A 20,689-nucleotide genomic window follows, 5' to 3' on the forward strand; every position below is an offset into this window, starting at 1 on the left:
CTTGCTGTCTCTCATTTTGTTGTCTGCCATTTCACTCGTGGTGCAGGAGAAATAGGCGTTGGTCTTTTAATAACCCACACTTCTGAGAACACTGAGTTATGCAGGAATGCTACTCTGCTCATCAAACTACTGTATAACTAAAGGCTGGCTTTGACTGGAAAGCTTACTAAATGAACAACAAAAGCACGTGGAAGGTGTTCAGCAGCAGCATCACAGTGTCCCCATGCAAATGTCTGATTCAGGTCTAACAGAAAACAGATCTACGCAAAAAGGGGACAGGGAGAGAAAGAGGGAGATACGAACAGAGAAAGGGAGAGAGAAAGAAATAGAGAAAGAGAAAATAAGAGAAATAAAGAGAAGGAAAGAGGGAGGGAGGGAGGGAGGGAGGGAGGGAGCGAGGGAGGGAGGGAGGGAGGGAGGGAAGAAATTATTTCACCATACTACTTAGTGAAAGATGTATGTCCCGAACTTTGCAGGACACAATAACAGTGTGTTTGAAGTTAAAATCTTGAATCACCAGATGGAGGATTTAGCCCTCTCTTTTACAATTAATTCGTTGTCAAGCCACATTCTACTTTTACAGAAAAACAGGGAAGCCAAGTCTTCCCTGTTTTAAAGACAATGGAATAGAAATCGGCCAGGAGAAGAAGCAAAAAAAGTCACTGTCTTGAGCTATCCACTGAATAAAATTAACTTTCCCAAAACAAACACCAGAGACATTAAAGATCAGTGCTTTAATCTGTCTGGACACCTGTATGTGACACCTGGACAGCAAAATTGCTATTTATCCTTTCTGAAGAACGTAAACTGAGTCACTGGCATAGAACAAAGAATTCAAAGTCAAATTATGTTCCATGTGGCAAAAGTGGCAAGTGTCACCTGTGCCAAAGCATTCAGATACTACCAGATGATCTGCAGTTGAGATGAAGAAGAAAATGAGAATGACTGAAAGTTTGTTCTTGGCTTTGACCCTGGCACACATCTGATCAAAATGGTAGCTAAATATCTTGTTCCAAATCTCAAAAATCTTTCCTGGCATATACTTCTTGCCACCACTTTTTCACTCTCAGTGAAGAAGGACGTTATCTTTTTCATAGAGGAGGTATCAGGTCGTGGCCCCTGGCAAATCAACAAGAATCACAGGCCACATGATTCAAATGTGCTCTAAGAAAGAGAATTTTAGCATCCTGAAACTCCATGCTCAAAGAACTGAATGAGGAAACCAGTGTGTTATTTTAAGATGCCAATCCTCTCACATTCATTATCAAAAACAGTAAAGGAGGAAGAATAAAATATTACCTGTGACTTAGACCAGGCACACTGGCCTGGCACTGTTAGTTTTACTAGAATATCTGCTGGTTAACACAACAGACATGCATGCAGGTAAACATAAACACACATGCACACACAATACTGAACTTTGGGTTCAGGCTCTGGTAACCCATGTCCCCCGGGCACAAATCAGCTATGAAGGAACAGGAAAAAGTCAATGTAATGGTTAACTAGCCCAGTGGGCTATTACTCATCACAAGCAGAGAAACAGCAGTGCAGGCTGCAATGCTGGTCCCCTCTCCCTCTGGAATGCTACTGGATGCCTGGGCTTAAATTCAGCAGTGAAAAAAAAAAACAGTTAAAGTTGTGTCAACATAAGGAAGAAGCTGAATTTCACCTTCTGGAGCTGCAAGTAAAGGAGGACTTCTGCATGGAAGCAGAGATTGATTTCCTGTGAAGCTTGATGTTGAAAGAACTTGACAGATTCCAGTATCAACATTTATCAAACATGAATGCATAGGTTTTGGTAGGATTAACAAGGTTATTGGTATCAGATCTAGGCAACTATTCCCTATACAGCAACAAGTGATCAATTCTTGTGGCAACTGGCCAAGTGTCAATGTTGGAAGCTGCAGCCATGGCAGCAGGACTGCAACAGAGGGTTAAAGTGCATCCATTCAGGTGAAAGACTAAACCAGGAGAATTCTTACAACCCATCAGGAAAATTCGCTTAAATACTTCCAAATCTTTCCAAGGCTCTTACAGCAGTGCATTAAAAGTGAACATACCACAATACCCACTGGATCTCTTCCAGTGCTACCTCAGTAAGCATTATGCAAAGAGGCAATACACTACTACCTGGACTTCAGCTTAAAAAGACAAATTTCATCTGTTTTTTTTTTTTCTAGTTTTCAATGATATAACTTTACCAGCCATGGCAGAAATGACAATAAAAAATTCAGGTTTATTTTGTTTATGTTTCAACAAAATTATTGGCTTCATATTTAAGAAGACCTTGAAATACATGGTTTAGAAAAAATACACCAAAAAAAAAAGCAGATTCTTGCTTCCCTGAAACTCACTTTCCCTCTGGAAGGATTTGCTCTGTGTGTGGATAATTCATTTACTTTAATTATTTTGAAGTGCTTCCGTTTGAGTGGGTAGAAATCAAGTATCCACAACACCAAAGAAGGTCCTAGAATTAATTGTTGTAAACAAAATGTTCTGTTGCAGTGGCCCAAATCTGCACAAGCAGTAAGACTTGAGCATTTTGGTTTTTTCACAAAGAGCACCCAGATCCATGAGAATGTATTGTAGGACTCGCATTTTATGGACAGGTCATATCTTTCTAATCAGGAACTTCAGTTGTTACCCGTTGTGGATGTTTTCAGTCCAGATAGCTTTCTGGTTAATTAGGTAGACACACTAAAAACAACAACAAGAAGAAAACAAGCCAAGAAAGTCCTAGGAAAACTTCAGATGCAAGCGTTTGGACAGAGTTAAGTGCACCCATCCACAGAGAGAAGAGGAGGAATCTAGGGAAAATGCACAGGATTATCACTTTACAGTCAGTGCACACTGACTTGAACAAGGATTCAAAAAATAAACACATCTAACATTTAAATCCCAGGCTGCATATTCAGTAACACCCTTTTTCTCATGAGTATATGTACACTTAAAACCAAAACCCCAGCAGCTAAACCTCTACAGCTTTGAGGAATTTCAGTTTTCGATCTCATGGCAAAACTACCATCCAAATGTTCCACTGTATCCACGGGCTTCTGCTACCACATTCTGATTTAAGGATACAAATGCAAGAAAACTAAAACAAAAGACAGAGCAAGCAGTTGAAATGAAGAGTCTGTGCTACCCATCCCTTCAGAGATACAAAGGTGTGATGTAGGAGAAACAGGAAATATCACCTCTGGTACATCTCATTCCAGAGGTCTCCCCATTCTCAAAATGCATTCCTGTCCTTTGCACAAACTTCCACATACCTTTGTAGCTCATCTGCACTGCTGCCCATAGTTACACCCAGTATTTACAGGTAAGCCTGCAGCCTTGTTCCTCCATAGAGGTAAACAATAGAGGAAGGAAAATGGTATGAAAGAAAGTAGGAAACAATTCTGCACTTACTTGTCTGTAGTTGGTAGCTGTATCTTAGGAATAGTTGCTTTAAAATACAAGTTGTTATTGAGGTTTAGTTTAAAAATCTCTGCTAGTTTTGACATTCAGGTGAAGGTATTGCTGCTGGCTCCAGAATAATTTGCATATCTTATCACTAAATAAAATGTCTGAGGCCTGCACCAATCTGATGAAATTATAAACAAGAGTCCACACAAGTACACATGCCTTCCTGTTTGATTTCTGTCCTGTTCATTCCTCTATAATAAATCATATGATCATCTCATTCTAGCTGGAGGTTGAACTGTTCATGCAAAAAGGAAAATATTAACAGCCTATTCTTACCCATACTTTACAGCTGAGTACATGACAAAAATGTAATTTTGGGGAGCAAGCATTAAGCTTATTTTGCTACCATCCATCTCCTCTTTTGTTGCTACAAAATTAGTGGAAAATCTCGTGTATTTAGGGATTTTTAAAAATAATTTCCCACCCTGAAAGCAAATAAATAAATTAAACTACACCTTTTTTACTGCAAAGACAAATATACATGCCTAACTTTATGTCCTGCAATTAATCTCATGTATTACAACAGGATTAATCACAATGCTGTAAGTGAAATACACATGTAGATCCTTGCAGAATCATGGCCTGAATTGCCAAGAGTTATACAGCAAAAATAAATGCCTAGGTCTAAATGTCTCTATAGAAAGATCAGAAAAAAAAAAACCCGAAAACAAAACCCTTTAGGCATAGTAAGTAACAAAATCTACTCCAGGGAGTGTCTATGGGGGAAATAGCATTGAGGGTGTCGCCTTCCCCTGGGAAATTCGCCTGTCACCAAATCTTTTCATAAATTCATCTTCTTCCTCGACCAATTACCACCTTCACTTACCACTCTGTTCTGTAACACCAAATATGACTCTCCCTTCCCACACTTCCTCTGCTGCTATGTGAAGAAGGAGACAGGAGATGCATCTCACTCATTCTTTTGCACTGTGAAGCAGGATGAGAGCACAGTCTGGCCCTTACACTAACTAGCAGGGTAATAAAGAGCCCATGGGTTAATTAAGAGGCCTGGGGTACACAGCTTTGCTCCTTAGCCAGTTGTTGAACTGTTCACACGCCAGTGTCTCACTGAAAATTGTCCAGTAAACCCTTTGGACAATCCTTAACCTATCACTGGAGTCCATTACAAGAAGCTGCTTGATCAAAATGTATATAAATTACATACTCAAACTGCCATAAGCATACATAAATTACATACTCAAACTGCCCAGCCCTGCCTCCTGAGGAGTAGCTTACCACTGGCTTTCTTCTGCAAATACTCATGAATGGCATGTGAGAAGTTGCTCATGATCAGGTTTTTCACTAAAATCCACAGCTTACGCAAAAACTTCTGCTTGTAAATTAACTCAGTTGGAAATATTAACTAAAATGCCAGGAAAACAAAGTCAATCCCTTAAAAGTTCAAATGACTATTTGTCACAAACATTTCACCTCTACTAATGAACTGCAAAAATGAATGATAGAAATGCAAAACTGTATTATGTTTAGCAGTTAACATTTTAATAAGAAGGAGATTAGCAATTTTTAATACCTTCAGTGCTTTGTTATATACAGTAGCACAATAACTGAATATTTTAATTGCTAATTATTTAGACCTCATTCAGTTCTCACTCAGGCAAAACTCCCATTGAGGGACTCTTGCCTGAGAAAAGAGCTACAGGATTTGTTTTACTGTAATTTGAAAAAAACTTTATATATCATAAAAACTATCAAGTAATAGTGAGACAAAAATCATTAAATCCTTAGCAATATTAAATCCTACTAAAATTCCCATTGACTCTCAACGCCAATGTTTTCATATTAAGTAAAACAGATAATTGCAGTTTACCAGTCATAACTTACCTGTATAATTTATGCCCAGATATGCTAGTGGCTCTTAAAGAAGCCTAATATAGTTTTGATTCCTCTTACCATATCCCTGCTTTTCTGCTGTGGGAAATCTCAGTTTAGATGCGATAGGAAACAGCATTTCCAAACAATTATTATGTCAACACCTTCAGAAACACAAACATTAACATTTGGTTTTACCTTTTGACTTTGGCCTCCAAAAGGGTTAAGAGCAGCTCTCAACACTTCTTTCTTAAGCAGCTGCAAAGAAAAGAAATGAGTATGTTTAGGGATTTGCACACAGAAAACCTTGAGTTTCCATAACAGTCAAATAGCTGGTGTTCAGTGGGGGAATGTGGGTGGAACTCTGTATACATATATAAACATACACCTATCTGAAGGAAGACAAAACAAAGCCCTGCATATTTGCGTGCAGTGCACAGGTGACAAAAAAAATAAACTAAATGTACCAGTATTTCAAATGTCATGCTATGCACATCTTCAGGGTGGGAAGTTATACAGCTGGACACAAAATAAGTAGGGAGTGATTTTTGAGACTCCATGCTACAAAAAAGTAATTTTTTTCCACTAAGTGTAGTTTAATTCACCTTAGGGATAAAAACAAATGCGTGTCACAACCAAAATTTTGCCTGTTATGTTTGTCATTCAAATGCATTTTGGAAAAAGTTAGAGATAGGCTCTCTAATAGGTTGAGTCTGAAGAGTTTTGTTGGTTTTTTTTTAGATTTTTTTTTAATGAAAAACATGCATAACATTTTCATATTTTCAGCTAGAAATGACTTTAAGGACTAGAATGTTCAGAAAACCTCTCCACAGGCTGCACTGAAGAAAGAAAGAACCAAAAGCAGACCTAGTACCATGTACTGTTAAGTACCAAAATGCTCAGAAGTGGCTGTCACACAGCTGAGGAAAAAAGTAAGCATTTTGAAGAGTGAAAGAAGGAGTTGGGAACCCTCCTTAACCAATTCAGAAAATGGTTTAGGGACCAGATTGGCACAGTTTCCAGTCCCTGTTTTAAGACCTTCACTTAGATTACAGTGCCCATATCCATTCCAGTCAGGCTTCCTGCTTCCTTGCAGGAGCAGTGAGATCCCTTTGTTCCTCTCAGGTGCTGACTTTCCACATACGAACCTGTGTCCAAAGCTAATGCCAGCTAGAGTATGGCAGGACAAACTAAAATGACTGGTATTCTTTAATAATATATATTTTAAAAAATTTCAAAAAATATATATTTAGATAAATTACTAAAGTAATTTAATAATTAATAAATGGTTTATATATTATAACAATAATATTTCTATTTTGCTAGTGGGGGTTTTCATAGCTAGCCACAAAGATATTTTAACTACTGGGATTATAGGTAAGAAGAGATTACTCATCAGAATGAACTCATCTTTGGAGCACCTTTACTTACTGGAAAGAAAGCACACAAAGTGTTGCTTTCTCAAATAAAGAAGATATAACAGTAGGCTTTCAGGCTCATTGTTTCCAAACCTGACTTCCCACCAGTTCCTGGCTACTACAGGGATGCTTCTGTTTCTTTCTCTGAGACATGCTCACAATTCCTTTTCAGATCTTGTCATTTTCCTTTTGTTTTCTGGGCGCTTTCTTCTACCTGTGGTCATTACAATCAAGCGATGCCTAGAGCAGCATTTGCAGAAATTTCCCTACGACATTCCCCCAGCTTGTGTGGCTCAGTCCTGAGTGTACTTGGCACGGGCTGCTGGATGGCAGCCTTCCACTCTTTTCAGGGAAGAAGGTTTATTTTGCTTGATCTAAGGCTGTGCAACCAAAGCTTCAGCCCTCCTATGGTCTGCGGTTGCCTGAATAGAGAGAGACTCGCTGGACAGTGGCTGTTAGCACTTTCCAGCATTACACAAGGATGGTCTGGAACAGTCTGTCAGATCTGCACGGACTATGAATAAAGCAAAGCAGAAGGCCTAGATACTGAGCAATGAGGATGGGGTTTTGACCTTTAAATGCTGCTGGATGGATTGCACGAGGATGTGTTTGATTCAAGCGATACTAGGTACAAAATCATACTGTTTGCCAAATGTCTACCTCAGCTACCGGCTGCACCACTCTGTGCTTGCTGGCTCACGACATGCTGCAGTGAGAGATGGCTCTGCTGAGTGAGCCCAGTAAGAGAGGCTGGTACTGGGGAGCCTGAAAAGCATGGATGGAAAGAGCATGGGAAAATCTGACCACGAGGTGTGAGAGAAAATTTTTTCTTTTAAAACACATTGATCAGTCAGACCTCCAGCAGTGTTTAGACTCCTCAAGTTCTGCAAAGGATTAAATCCAAGTCAAAAGTCTCAGTTTCTTTTCTCTGGCCTACTGGCATTTGAACATTTGTACAACTACTCATGATGACAAGCCACCCTCTTATCAGCTGTAATTTTTGCCAGGAACTGCTGAACAAGACTGTATAACTGTTACAGTGACTTTATTTTCACAATCATTTATTGATCCTTTCTAAACATTTGAATGCCTGAGTTTAATTAGAGGCAACATTTCTGCCACAGTTTTTATAACTGTTTTTATACATGATTTAAATTAATCAAGCTTTATACTTAAGATGGTAATTTGTTGGACTAAAACAGCTGTTTCTAGGCCATACACTTAGTTTTCAATTCCAACCTCCATGTTTAAACCTTCTGGTTTAGCTTAGATCAAACAGTGTATTGGTGATTCAAATTATATAATATCAAGTAATACCCTCAAAATCTGATGCATCTGCATGACATCAATGGAGTGAAAAACTCTGGTGCCATTCAGGAAACCACTTTGTTTTTTTTATTTTTTCTTGAAAGTTAACTCCCTGTACAAAGCAGAGGTGAGTACTTCACAGCACAGGCTCATTAGAGGCTTCCTGGGCTCAAAGCTATAAGTCTATCAGTCCTCAGAGGGGCCCGACTTGGGCCGTGGTGATTTCCTAGCAAAATGTGCTTTTCAAGATGAAGTAAATGAGGTACATTTATTAACTCTGCTTTTTAAATATCTAACCAGAATACCACAAAAGTAAGAAATATAGAATTTGATAACTTAAACAGTCCTAAATTAAAAAATGCCTCTTACACTATGCTAATTGCTTGTACAGCAACAAGAGCATCCTGTACTGCTGAAAATGCAAACGAGAGGAACTACACATGCTTTTTCATTTACTTATTTTGATGCCTTATTGGCTGCATGGCCTTCTGATATTTGCTCCTAATAAAAAAAACACTGTTCAGTGACCTATCATCAGATTAAGTGAAACCAAAATAAACACATTCCACTCAAGAAAACGTAAAGAAGGTGTCAATTTTATTTACATTATCTCTTGAGGTTATGGTGGGAGGGGGAATATTGTAGGATGGTAAATCTTCTCTTTTTAAGATCCTACATTTAAGAACAAAATTCAAAGAGTAAGATAAATTATATTAGCATCACTCCAGTTCGATTCCTTCCAAACATAGTCATCACACATACAAACTGAAGTCCAGCAGCAAGTGAATGAAAGAAATCACTGTTTATTAGTGCTAAGAATACAGGAGCCAAAAAGAATCTCAGACATGATTCACTGTGAGAGTACTCGTAAATCTCTTGGTCTCTTTTGAGATTCAAGCTGGCATGAAACTTGGGCAAAGTGTATTCTCAGCAAAATGGACAGCGCATGACAAAAACGCTCAAAAAAAATATTGTGTGAGAATTTAATGTCTGTGGAAAAGTCTTATCTGGCACACTTAAAACCTGAAATTCCCTCATTTTCAGGGCAGTATTTCTAGCAGAAGAATAGACTGTCTCGCACAGGCTCATCACTTCCCCTCAGCTTTGAACTAAGAGACCATGTTGAATGGTCAGGTTTTGGGGCTGCTTCAACCCTTCACTGGACTTACAACCAAGGACAACTCTTACTGACTGCAGTAATGTTTTTTTGTGATATGGACTTTGGTCCACTGAGAACTAGAGTTGAGATCTTTGTAATTTTTCTCAAGAGTCAAGCTTCTCTGTCTGGGAAAAAAAAAAAGAATAAATTAAGTGACTAGCCTTAAATTCCGTGATAAAGACATTGTCTGAAGAATTTTTGAAGACAACTGCCCAAAGCAGACCACGGACCTGGCCTGTAAGCATAAGATAATGAAGTGGATATAATTTGGCTTTTTTGTGGGAAAGGAAGTTTCATACATGTACAGAAAAATTTAAAGAAACAATTGTGTTACAGTTACATCCTTCACACATGAAAAAGTCATTCAGGAAACAATTTAAGTTCCCTGTGCACTACTCAAATCTATTTGAAAAATACTGCCTGCCCATATTTATCTCTGTGAAAGACTTGGATTAACTGTCTAGGCTCAGGACAAAATGATCTTTGAAGGCAGCAGTCACATGATGGAGAAAAGGGAGCATCTGTAATGCTGTCTGAGAGGTTCATATGCCTTTATTTCATGTACCATAAGTTTATTTAAACAGAAATCATCACCTGGAACATGAGAAGCAAATGGCATTTTTAATATCAGAGCAATGAGCCTGTGTGTTTCTTCAGAAGGAAATACCAGTGCAGACAGAGAATTAAAACATGCCATGGTAACAGCTGAAGACTTCAACTGTCAACAAAATCAGGCTATTAATTTTCACATAAACAGTCTTTTAAAATCTTTGATTTTTAACATACAGTCCAAAGATCACTCTCACATTTCAGCAGCTTTTGTCTTTTAATGCCGATCACTTCAGCTGACTTTTCACACCATCCTGTGCTTTGTCTCCCCTTTGGAAAAGGTGAGTGAAAATATCAAATGATATCTTATTCTGCCAAGACCAAAGGAATAGTTCAAACATTTAGAAATATTAGGCAGTGGCCTTACTTAAGGTAGGTAGGGAATGTGATTAGCAGTGGGCAGGGGAGGAGGGAAGAACCAAATCTCTTCTCTTTCTCTCTTTCAGTCTATGCTCAGGGCTAGACTATGTAAAACAACAAGCAAAAATTATTGGACAGAAAACACAGAATCATTTTGCTTCTCATCACACTCTCTTCTCAAGTGACAGATTCTGAGATTCAAGAGGACCCTGGGAAGCTATTGGCTTGTTCACTGCCAATGAAAGCTACCCAGACAGATTTGCTTGGACCAAACTATCACCTGCCACAGGATGCAGTCTCTCAATGAATGGTTCCAAATGTGGCTGGGAGATCAACTCATGCTGCTGTGGCCTCTCTGTACCTCCTCAAAAGACAAGGATGTTAGATTTAACAAATCTGTCAATTTACAGCATCTCCCCAGACTGTATCTCACCCAAATAACAGGAAAACAACCCCATGATGTGTCTGTTACCAATCTTTTCCTTCAAATTTCTGAGCTACTTCTGAAATGGAACTCGGCTGGAACTTTGACTGACATGAACCAAATGTCACCTCCTAACAAAGAGAGACCCTCTCTGTCTTTGGAAACACAAAGTAGGAATCAAAGGTGCTGTTTTTGTCAGAAAAATCATTATCACCTTTAAAATTTAATTCTCTTAAAGCTCTAGAGATTAGTCTGGAGGAATGCAGAAGGGAAGTGAGAGATGACAATTCTCCATTCTCTCCAGAGATTATGTGTCCCTACAGATTTTGTTTCCTGTGCAGTACTTAACTCCTTGATGCCTTTTCTCTCATGATCTCTTCCTTGGCAGAAACTTCTTCAAATTTAAAAATCAGAACATGAGCCAAGTAAATAAAAATAAATAAATAAAGTTCAATGCCTATAAAAAGTACACAGACTAACCTGCTTAATTATTAACAAGTAAACATAACAAATTCTGAATTATTTACTTAATCTTTTTCAGCTACAAACCTCAGACTTTTAGAGCATGAAATACATGCTCTATTTTAGGACACAAACCAGGTATTTTATAAGGCTGTGGACATTTTTTTTTTTTGGAGGTGGGGCTGCCTTGAAGAATACACATTTCTTATTAACCCCCAAATACCTTCCTCTCACCAAACCATGCTGGAATTGTAAATATAGAAATAAGAGTTTTAGTATAAAGATCCTGTATTCACGTGTTTGCTAGTGAATAGAATGGCTGTTTCTGAACTGCAGCTGAGCAAAAATAAGGTTCCTGTAAGGCATATGCACCTTCCTCAGCTTCTGTACATCTGCTAGGAAGATGCTAGATTCAGAGGGAAAATCTGGTCAAAGTTCCAGACAGAAATTCTATAACAAAGGATAAAACAGCCAGAGCACAATCACATTTTCTTTACTTAATAAAGCTACCCTGCTGAAGCAAACCTCATCTGTGCCACAAACAAAAAAAGGTCATCACCAATGGTCCCTGAGGTTCTGACAAGATGCTGTTCTAGGCCAGACCTCCAGCTGGGCCCATCTTTACATTTTCCTTTCTGCCCAACACAGTGCTGCTGTGACACAGCCTTCCCAGGCGATATGCTGAAAGGGAGGGGAGTTCAAGGTTCCTTTCTGGATAAAACAAGTGACATTTCTTTACCTGCTGAAGTTAGCACAGATCCTTTGAAGTCCCCAGCATTCAGCAGTGTAAAACAACACCCATCTCCTCCTCAGTAACCTCAGGCCATCACACAGTCACAACTTTTTGTCTCAATGGTAATATCATCATTACCACCACGGCAGAAACATGGTTGTGAATCTCAGACAACTTTTCTCAGCTAGCATTTCATAGAAATGATTCTGTAATATTGCTTTTGAGGCCCTGGATTAATGAAGATGTATCACAAAATCACAGAATACAGTGAACTGGAAGGGACACACAGGGATTATCAAAGTCCAACTCCTGGCCCTGCACAGGACACCCCAAGAGTCACACCATGTGCCTGAGTGCATTGTACAAATCCTTCTTGAACCCTGCCAGGCCTGGTGCTGTGACCAGTTTCCTGGGAATTCACATACTATTATTTCCTCAGCCTTGATACAAGCATGGACGATGTGATAACCAATAACATATTTATTAATCTACTCTTCATTGCTATAATGGTGAAACATAGTTTGGTTTTTTTTTTCCCCTGGCTTTAGATCTTAACAATTTTGTCAATATTTATACACTATACTTTTTTTTTTCCTACCAAAGCCTTCCAAAGGTACAATTCAGGAGATCAGGAGATGAGACAGTTAATCACAGAGCTGGCATAGTCTCTAATTTAGGTGGCCTACTTATGTTAGCAACATTTTATTAGCACATTATGCTGTATATTTAATATTTAGTACACTGTATGAGAATGGCTTACTGTGTAGTGCTCACATAAATGACTTACAAATTCTGTTTGACACATAGGGAAGAGTGTACAAGTAATACATGTATTTCTGAGTATACCTAATGCTAGAGAAAATAAGGATAAGCAGAAAACGTGTAGAGAAAACATTAAAATGTATCTTTGATGGACTTAAAGGCTAAATTACAAACACTTCAGTAGACAAAAGATGCAGCATTAGTGATATACACACAATGCCTATCGCTTCTTTAACTTTTGATTCCAAATCTTCCTCTGGAAGCCTCAGCTGAAGGAAAAGGACTTTCATTCAAAATTGCTTAAGTCTCACAATGGAAACAATTGCAACAAAACAAACAGCAAATCCTTCCAAAACCTTTTGTATTTTACTAGACCCAAAAGACAAAGTAGGATCTTTCTTTGAGTTTAGAAGTGCTTTCAGGACATTTTTCAAGAGGCAGATACGTTAGCTATGTCCTCATGAATTATGCAGCCTTTCCAGTGTGTACTTACACAATGCTAGCTGGAAGCCCCTGGGAAGGATGCCCAGTGCATATGAGCAGCAGGTGGTACCAAAGGAGAATCACTCAGCCAAAGCAGATCCAAGCTTTGAAGAGCTGGGGAGCAGCTCTGAGCAGGGACCCCAGTTATCTTGCTATAGCTATAGCTGTTTTGGTTATATTGGTGTTCAGAAATTACCACTGAAAAGGAGATTTTGACTTTAGTCCTTAGTGAGGATGAAAAGTATACTGGTTTTCATGCTCCTTCTATTTACAAAGTGAATCAAAGCTCAGGCATCTGTACAGGCCAGAAAAGGGAAAATCACAGAATCCTTTTGCCTGACATGAATCAGCCCTATGTCAAAATGCCCATAAGCAGTCCTGGTACAATTCTTACATTTGCTTTTGATCTCTAACTAGTGAAGCATTCACATTTATCAGAAATACCTTTTTGTGGAATCAGCGGGCAGGCGAATGTAAGAGAGTGAAGAAGGGATGATAACCTCCCAAGATAAGTGGTCTTCAGTTGACTCTGAAGCTCACTATACCTCAGTTAAGAAACAAAATGTCATCAAAAGGCAAGAAAACTTATTTGTAATCAGTTTTAGCTTTTTGTATTCTGCTGTGTAATTTGTCAATATATCTATCAATCCTTCCACAATGAGGTTGCTAAGACAGATGCTAAGGCTTCAGTAAATATCAAATTTATTTTCTGCAAAAATAGATGATCACAGAAAAGCATGGGGGTTTTTTCTGCTGGTGAAGTATTTTCATGACAAAATATCAGTTCCAAAGCTTTTCCCACTGTCATCAGTTGCTGTTTGTCAAGTGACATTCAAAACATTTTTATTTTTAAAAACAAAACCAAAACAAAATTGAGCCTATTTTCCATTCTTTTTATTCTTGTACTTTACTGAATTTTTCAATATTACTCCAATACATGTACAAGACTTGTATGGCATACCTAAAATGCCTCACAATAGAAGAATTTAGTTCACATATCCTCTAGGAAAAAAAACCACAAAACAAAACAATCTACAAAACCTCTTAGAAAATGTGTCTTTCCCCAGTTATATTCAGTAGGGAACATTAAAAATTCAATATTTGCCACTTTGCAATGACTTCTGGACACAAAACAGTTCCTTCATGCTGCAATAGGTTTGTCTAGTCTAAACATAAAGGGAATTAGAACAAAAATACACACTTGAAACAGTACTAAAAATGACACCCACAAAACATCTTTGATCCTGAAATAATTCTTCCCCCTATTTTTTCCAGTCATTACAGATATTTATTTTTTATAAAGATTAATGTATAAAAACCAGTACATAGAAATCAAGTAACAAGAATGGCTCTAATTAAAAATTTATAATATTACAAAAATAACTATTATATTAATCAATATGAAGACTGAGATGTTCAGATCAGTGGCACATTTTTAGTTCTAACATTCATTCTACTTTAAGGACATGAGGACACTTGATTAAGCAAAAGCTATAGCTGAGATAATAATATATAGTATAATATATAGTTAATATATAGTATCTGCATTAAAACCATGCTGGGAACTATACTTCAAGCTAGCAGATATCTCTGTTGCAAGAAGGCATCATATCTTATAGAACAAAGTTTGTACAGATTAAGATTTGAAAAAACAACCCAAAAGGGTCTCCTCTTTTAGTTGAAAATGCACCAGCAAAACTGCAGGGATAGCTGTTGATCAAACTAAACTGTGCTTTAATCTTACCAAAATCAATAAGAATCATTTAACTCAGTGCTTATTACACAGCAGAGCTTTTAAATTAAGAAAGCTTCAGTACAAATACTTTCCATAGTAAAATCTGTTTCTTGAAGTGATACCCTCAAAACATGCAATCAACTTGATATTACTTTAATAGAACCTACATATATAACTTCTATCTATATTTTCCTAAAACTTGCATCGTTCTTTCATTTAATACAGGTCAATGGATTATGCAGGGTTTTGTCCTGTTATGTTAAAAGAACTAAACAAAGTTTCTGGAACATGTCCTATAATACAGAACTACGTTTTCTGATAAGAAACCCTTTATATTGCAGTAGAGTTTGAGATCACAGTGAGGTTGATGTATTAGGCACTGCAGTGCACAGACTGGAAGACAAGTTGTCACAAGGAAAAAACTTTTCAGACAAGCCAGCCAAAGGGTGAAAGAGCAGAAACTATTTTTTCAGACGGGTTGAGGCACACAGACTGGAGTTATTCAGGAAATCTGTGACAAAATACAGTGTTGAACTTTAATCTCAGGTTAAACTCCACTGTTTTAACAACAAAGCCTTCCTTCCTCTCCATTAATTATAAGAAGCAAAAAATCCCAGAATTATATCCACCCCAACTGAGCAATCCCAAACATCATGCTGCTTTGGATTTGCAGAACTCCAGCAGCAAGCATCTCAAAGCACTTTAAAGAAAAACCAAATAGAACTAGGTTATCCTCACTCTGCAAGTAGGGAAATAAAAACATGGAGGCATTAGGGTAAAGTCATCTCATCTAACTTTGGCCATCTAAAAGACACTGTGGCCTAGGCTGCTCCTTTCACCACTGGAACAAGGTGAGAATCTTGAGAGGCAATTCCTTCTCTTCTCAGATACCTGGCTAGGTCAATCACCAAAGAATTGTCACCCTCTCTTCTGCCTATTCCTTCCACCTAGCCTAGATGCTAAGACTAAATGCCTCATGTTTAGCTGAGCAAGCGATAGGTCTCTATTCCATCACAAAGTACTCTCATTTCCCATTCTCTTCCCTTTTTCCTATGAGACAAAACCAGTGGGGGCCCAAGGTCTGTATGTGCTGACTAGTGAGCACACCCTTGTGGGAAGTTAGGTGCACATTGCCTGTGAGTCTGTTGATAAATTACACAAACAAAACTCACTGCTTCTTAGTGTCCAGGTATCCAGACATTTCCAGAGGTACTGGCAACCAAACAAATGGCTGTAAGTCTCTAGGTCTAGCTGAGATTTGTGCTGCCCAGAAAGAAAGCCCAGAAAGAATATCCACAATGCTGTCACAATATAAATAATGCTAATAAATAAAACTCACATCAAAATGAGATTTTTTTTATACAAGAAAGATTACAAAAGTTTGCTACCAGACTCTGATCACAAGTCCTACTATTCAGAAAAGGAAATACATCTGAATCTCAGTGAAAATGAATCCGTCTGTGGTAGAAACAACTTTTAAAAGCTAGAAATGATTGTATAGTTTTCTCTGTCAACTCAAAGATGAGATTTAGGGATCCAAAAACATTTGACTTTTCTACTGCAGATCTGCACGCATCAGAAAAATCTGGCACTACGCTGCATGATAGGACCTTGAAGCTCTGAAGTAACTGTGAAGTGGCATTTCAAATAGCTCTCAAAATGAAAACTGGTTAACACAAAATTAGAGTGATACCTCCTCCAACATTAAAACAGACACTGGGAATGGAAAATTCGTTGTCTTGCCTCTCCCACAAAAGAATGACTTTGACTAACAGCTTCCATTCTATGTGTAGAAAGTTAAGTAATGTATTTCAGTGTTTTTGCCAAGTAAAGCCTGGGAAGGAGTTCTCTAAAGAAATCACAGGATACCAACAGAGTTGCATGAAAAAATACCAGCACTTTCACTCAATCACTTTTGAAGTTCTAAAGGGAATGAGAATCAGACTTTGCAAATTCAAGCTTCTCTTTCTTCAGTTCCTGGCAAAAAGCACCCAGTCACGTTCATGGAAAAGCACTAAAGTCTTGCTTTTAAACAAGTACTGCTGCACGGTGAATGGGCCTGAATCCTATAGGCTCATCCCAAGCAGAGCAGCTCCCAGGGAGCCAGCGCTAGGAACACCAGTACCGCGCTCCTGCCTCCCTGCCTCAACAGGTCCCTCTGCTTAAACTGAAAGCAAGGTGCTAACAGCCATGGGTATCTCTCATCAGCAGAGAACAAGCAGCATTTAAAGCAGCAGTTGAAGATGAACTCTCACTGTTTCACTGCTGAGCGGAGAGAAGGCAGAGGGATGGGAAGGAGCTCGGCTCCAGCCCCAGATCCTGCTCCTGGGAAGTACAGCAGCACCCCATCAGCTCATTTGTCAAAGAGCAGAAGGTTCTTCCAGGGCAAGAGCAGTGAAAAGGCCTTCCCTAGGAATAAACTTCTATTGCAGACCTTACCACTTTCTTGCGTACATGCAAAATTTATTCATTTGACCCGCCCATTGCAAACAGAGCTGTGCTCAACAAAAAATACCTATGGAAAAACCACAGTGCCTTTGAGTCTTTCTCCAGGTAACAGGATGAGAAAACAAATGGAAAAGCTCTCAGTGATTATATGATGCCTATAGCTATAACACTAACAATTCCTCCTGCAGGTACGACCCTGTCAATAACACCCCTGGACAATTTTAAGGGCATGAAAGTAATCTTAAGACTTTGCAGAGTAATATCTTCACATCCATCTACTATGGTTAACTTTCCAAATCAACACTATGCATTAGGAATTAGACTAATTGTTAATGTTTATTTTTATGGGAAGGAAGAACACCTCAACTCTGAACTCTCCCCTTTTGTTAATGATTAAAAATTTAATTAAATATTAACTTTATTAAATTAATAATTTATATGACACACCTAAAATTTACCTACCACACATACTAGCCAAATCTATTTGTTATTTTAGGGGCAGGCAGACGGAGTGGGTGAAGAATCCAGAAAAAACAAACAGTTTCCATAGAACTTTATAGAACGTCTTCTATTTCTCTGAGAATAACATCTATTATTTAGTGTGGAGCAAATATGTTCAGAAGCTAAATGGTCTCTTTCAAATGACAGAGGTATTTTTTTTCTCTTTTCGTTTAGTAGAACATGCCTCTGATATACCAAAATAGCTTTTATAAAAGGCAATCTTTATTAAGTAATTTTTAAAATGGGAATTACAATATGTACCAGCAAAAATTGCTTGGCTGTTTACTTACTGATTCTTTACAGAGGCCAATTATTTTGCCAATGGGCAAGATGAAATCTGTTACAAAAAATAAATGGGACTTATACTTTAAATCCCATGCATAGCAGAGAGTTATTTTGTTTTTATATCTGGTCACCTAAAAAAAAAAAAGGGACATTAAATTGAAGGCTGTATCATACTTCAACAATAATAACTGGCACCCCAAACACTTTTGACCACAAATCTCACTGGCAGGATTCCTACTTTATAAGAGAGCAAAAGCTATCAGAAAAACATGTCGGGGTGAGATGAAGAACAGAAGAAAATAAAAGGCTTCCTAACTTCCAGTGTTTTGCAAGAAATGATTAAATTTCTTTTTCTAACCCAGAGACATTACATCATCTTATTTTTTTTTTAATCCTGCCTTTTTAACATCTCTCTTGTATATCCACCTTTGCATTCCTATCTGTGCGATCCACTATCACAACTAAAATAATCCATCAGATAGGTATCACAGCCAATCAAATCTGAATGTGAGTGTAAAATTTCAGTCCTTATAATATTGTTTACCTATGTGACCCCCTTAAAACACTGAATATTTCTGTGCAGCAGAGTCCCTCCAATGCTCACACTTAAACAACCCTCCCTGTGACACCACAGGCAGTGCCTTCTAGTCACGTAGAGTCACGCCCAATTAGAAAAAGTCAAGGGTTAACAGCAGGATGCTGTGGAGAAAAAGCTAAACTTATGAACATGTTCAGATTGCCATTGCCCAAAAATCTGAGTAATATTCCAAATATTTTATATTAATCTGTTACACAAGATTGTCTGTAATGTGAATATTTTTTTAAAGAGTACATGAGGGTGGTGTTGGGGGTTGGATGAAGGCATGTGGCCAAAGTTATTACGGAATTCAAGAGGATTATTTTAATTGTTATTTTACCATTAACCCTCTGCATGGTCCTATTTAAACAATGCCATTGTGTTTACTACTCAAATGATCTATAACCATTCATTGTACTTGAAATTACTGTTGATCACTGAGCATTTCAGAATAAAAATAGGTATGATTAGATGTGTAAACCTCATTTGAATGCAGTTTTATGCATAGAATGGATTTCTATCCACTAAAAAACAGCCCTTAATAATAAGATATCAAGAAAAACACAGTGAGAAATTATATTTTTTGAATGTGATCTGTGTATTCTAGGTACACCTCATAATGAACGTGACCAAACACTGAACACAAAGTGAAGAACAAACCCTTTGTGTTGATGCAAAATTTGAGTGGCAGGAAAAAAACATTGCAGAAGATAAGGGTTTTCATTCACAATGCAATGTAAATTAAAAAACCATGGATACAAAAGAGTAGAAACAAGAAAGGTAATATAACAAACTTACATTTCACCCTTCATCTTTACAAGGATCAAAAGAGGGGCATACATCTTCATTCTAGTCGAATGGCCACTATAATAATAAATTACAGGAGCTCATACAAAAATAAAATATGAAGGACTCAGTTATGTTTTAAATTGAAGGAATGCAAACCATAACAAGAAAAAAGAAACAAAACAAACTGTAAAGTCTTTGGGGTTTAATTTTTTTTTAAAAGATGGGCAAATACACATGCAAATAAGATATATCTATATTTATACAGTCACTTTGCTGTTGACTTCACTGGGAACAACATGAAGTTCAGAGACATCCCTTACCAAGCCTACTTTCACTCTAAATAGGTCTTGATGGTTGTAGCTGCAAAGCCAGAAAAAAAAAAAAAAAAACGAGGCCAAATTTTATGTGGTCATGCTAGCGTGGTGGAAAAGCTTTTGTGAGGATTTGCTGCTGTAACTGCATTTGTACATCTGGACCCCCACAGCCCTCCAAAGACTTAGACATCCATAGATACTTACATGGATTATTAAATGGCCTGTTAGTAAAGAGGTGGATTCAGGACACTGACACATTTGAAATTGGTATCTGCAACTGGACTCTGACATTTCATTTGGATACTTAAAGCATTAGTGTTATTGTATCCTGAGGACCTATATTAACAAGTTTGACGTAACAGATGTAAGCTTTTTCAGAAAAATGTAAACAGCTGATCTGAGAACCAGCACTTTCTATAGACAGAACTTACAGTGAAATATAGCACTCTACTGTTTATTCCAAACACATCATGGCATTGTAAGTAGTCCACTTTATGCAGTGGAGAAATACAGTTAAATGTAAAAGGAACACACATCAAGAAAAGAACATTCTCCTGCAAACTGTCCGCTTCTGACCGATCAAAGAAAACCCCAAAAACCCAAAATCCAGAAAATTATTACTCTCTATAAACCAGAGCAATAATTTGAACCAAACTTCACTGAGTCTTCTTGCAGGGATACTCATTTCTTATTCTCAACATCATCACATTTCTGAATTTTACTAATTTAAATATTATTCTCATTTTAATAGCTATTAGACTAGACCTTACTGATTGTCTGTAATGTGAGTAGCTTTCTGAACATATACTTGCAAGCCTGATCCTCAATAAAAATAAACTAACTACTAAATAAATAAGAGAGACACAAAAAACCAGGATTTTTTTGTGGAAATGGGATTTTAACTATTTTTCTTGGATTACCCTCTTTGTTCTTTAAGTTGCATGATTGTTTTTGCTCATCTATTTTAAGGGCATATTAATGATATAAATGATTACAAGCACAGGACCATCTAGTTTCTGAATTCTTC

General features: G+C 37.7%; 1 protein-coding gene across 21 annotated transcripts in view; it reads right to left on the reverse strand.

The window, feature by feature from the left end:
- Nucleotides 1-20,689, reverse strand: part of ZBTB20 (zinc finger and BTB domain containing 20) — a 448,287-nt gene that overhangs the window by 383,922 nt on the left and 43,676 nt on the right. For all 21 annotated transcript variants that reach the window (XR_009485256.1, XR_009485261.1, XR_009485257.1 and 18 more), the window contains exon 2: nucleotides 5,494-5,553. The gene's annotated coding sequence lies outside the window, so the exon portion shown is untranslated. The remainder of the gene's footprint in view (nucleotides 1-5,493; nucleotides 5,554-20,689) is intronic.

The sequence above is a fragment of the Haemorhous mexicanus genome, chromosome 2, assembly GCF_027477595.1.
Source record: "Haemorhous mexicanus isolate bHaeMex1 chromosome 2, bHaeMex1.pri, whole genome shotgun sequence".
Taxonomy (NCBI): domain Eukaryota; kingdom Metazoa; phylum Chordata; class Aves; order Passeriformes; family Fringillidae; genus Haemorhous; species Haemorhous mexicanus.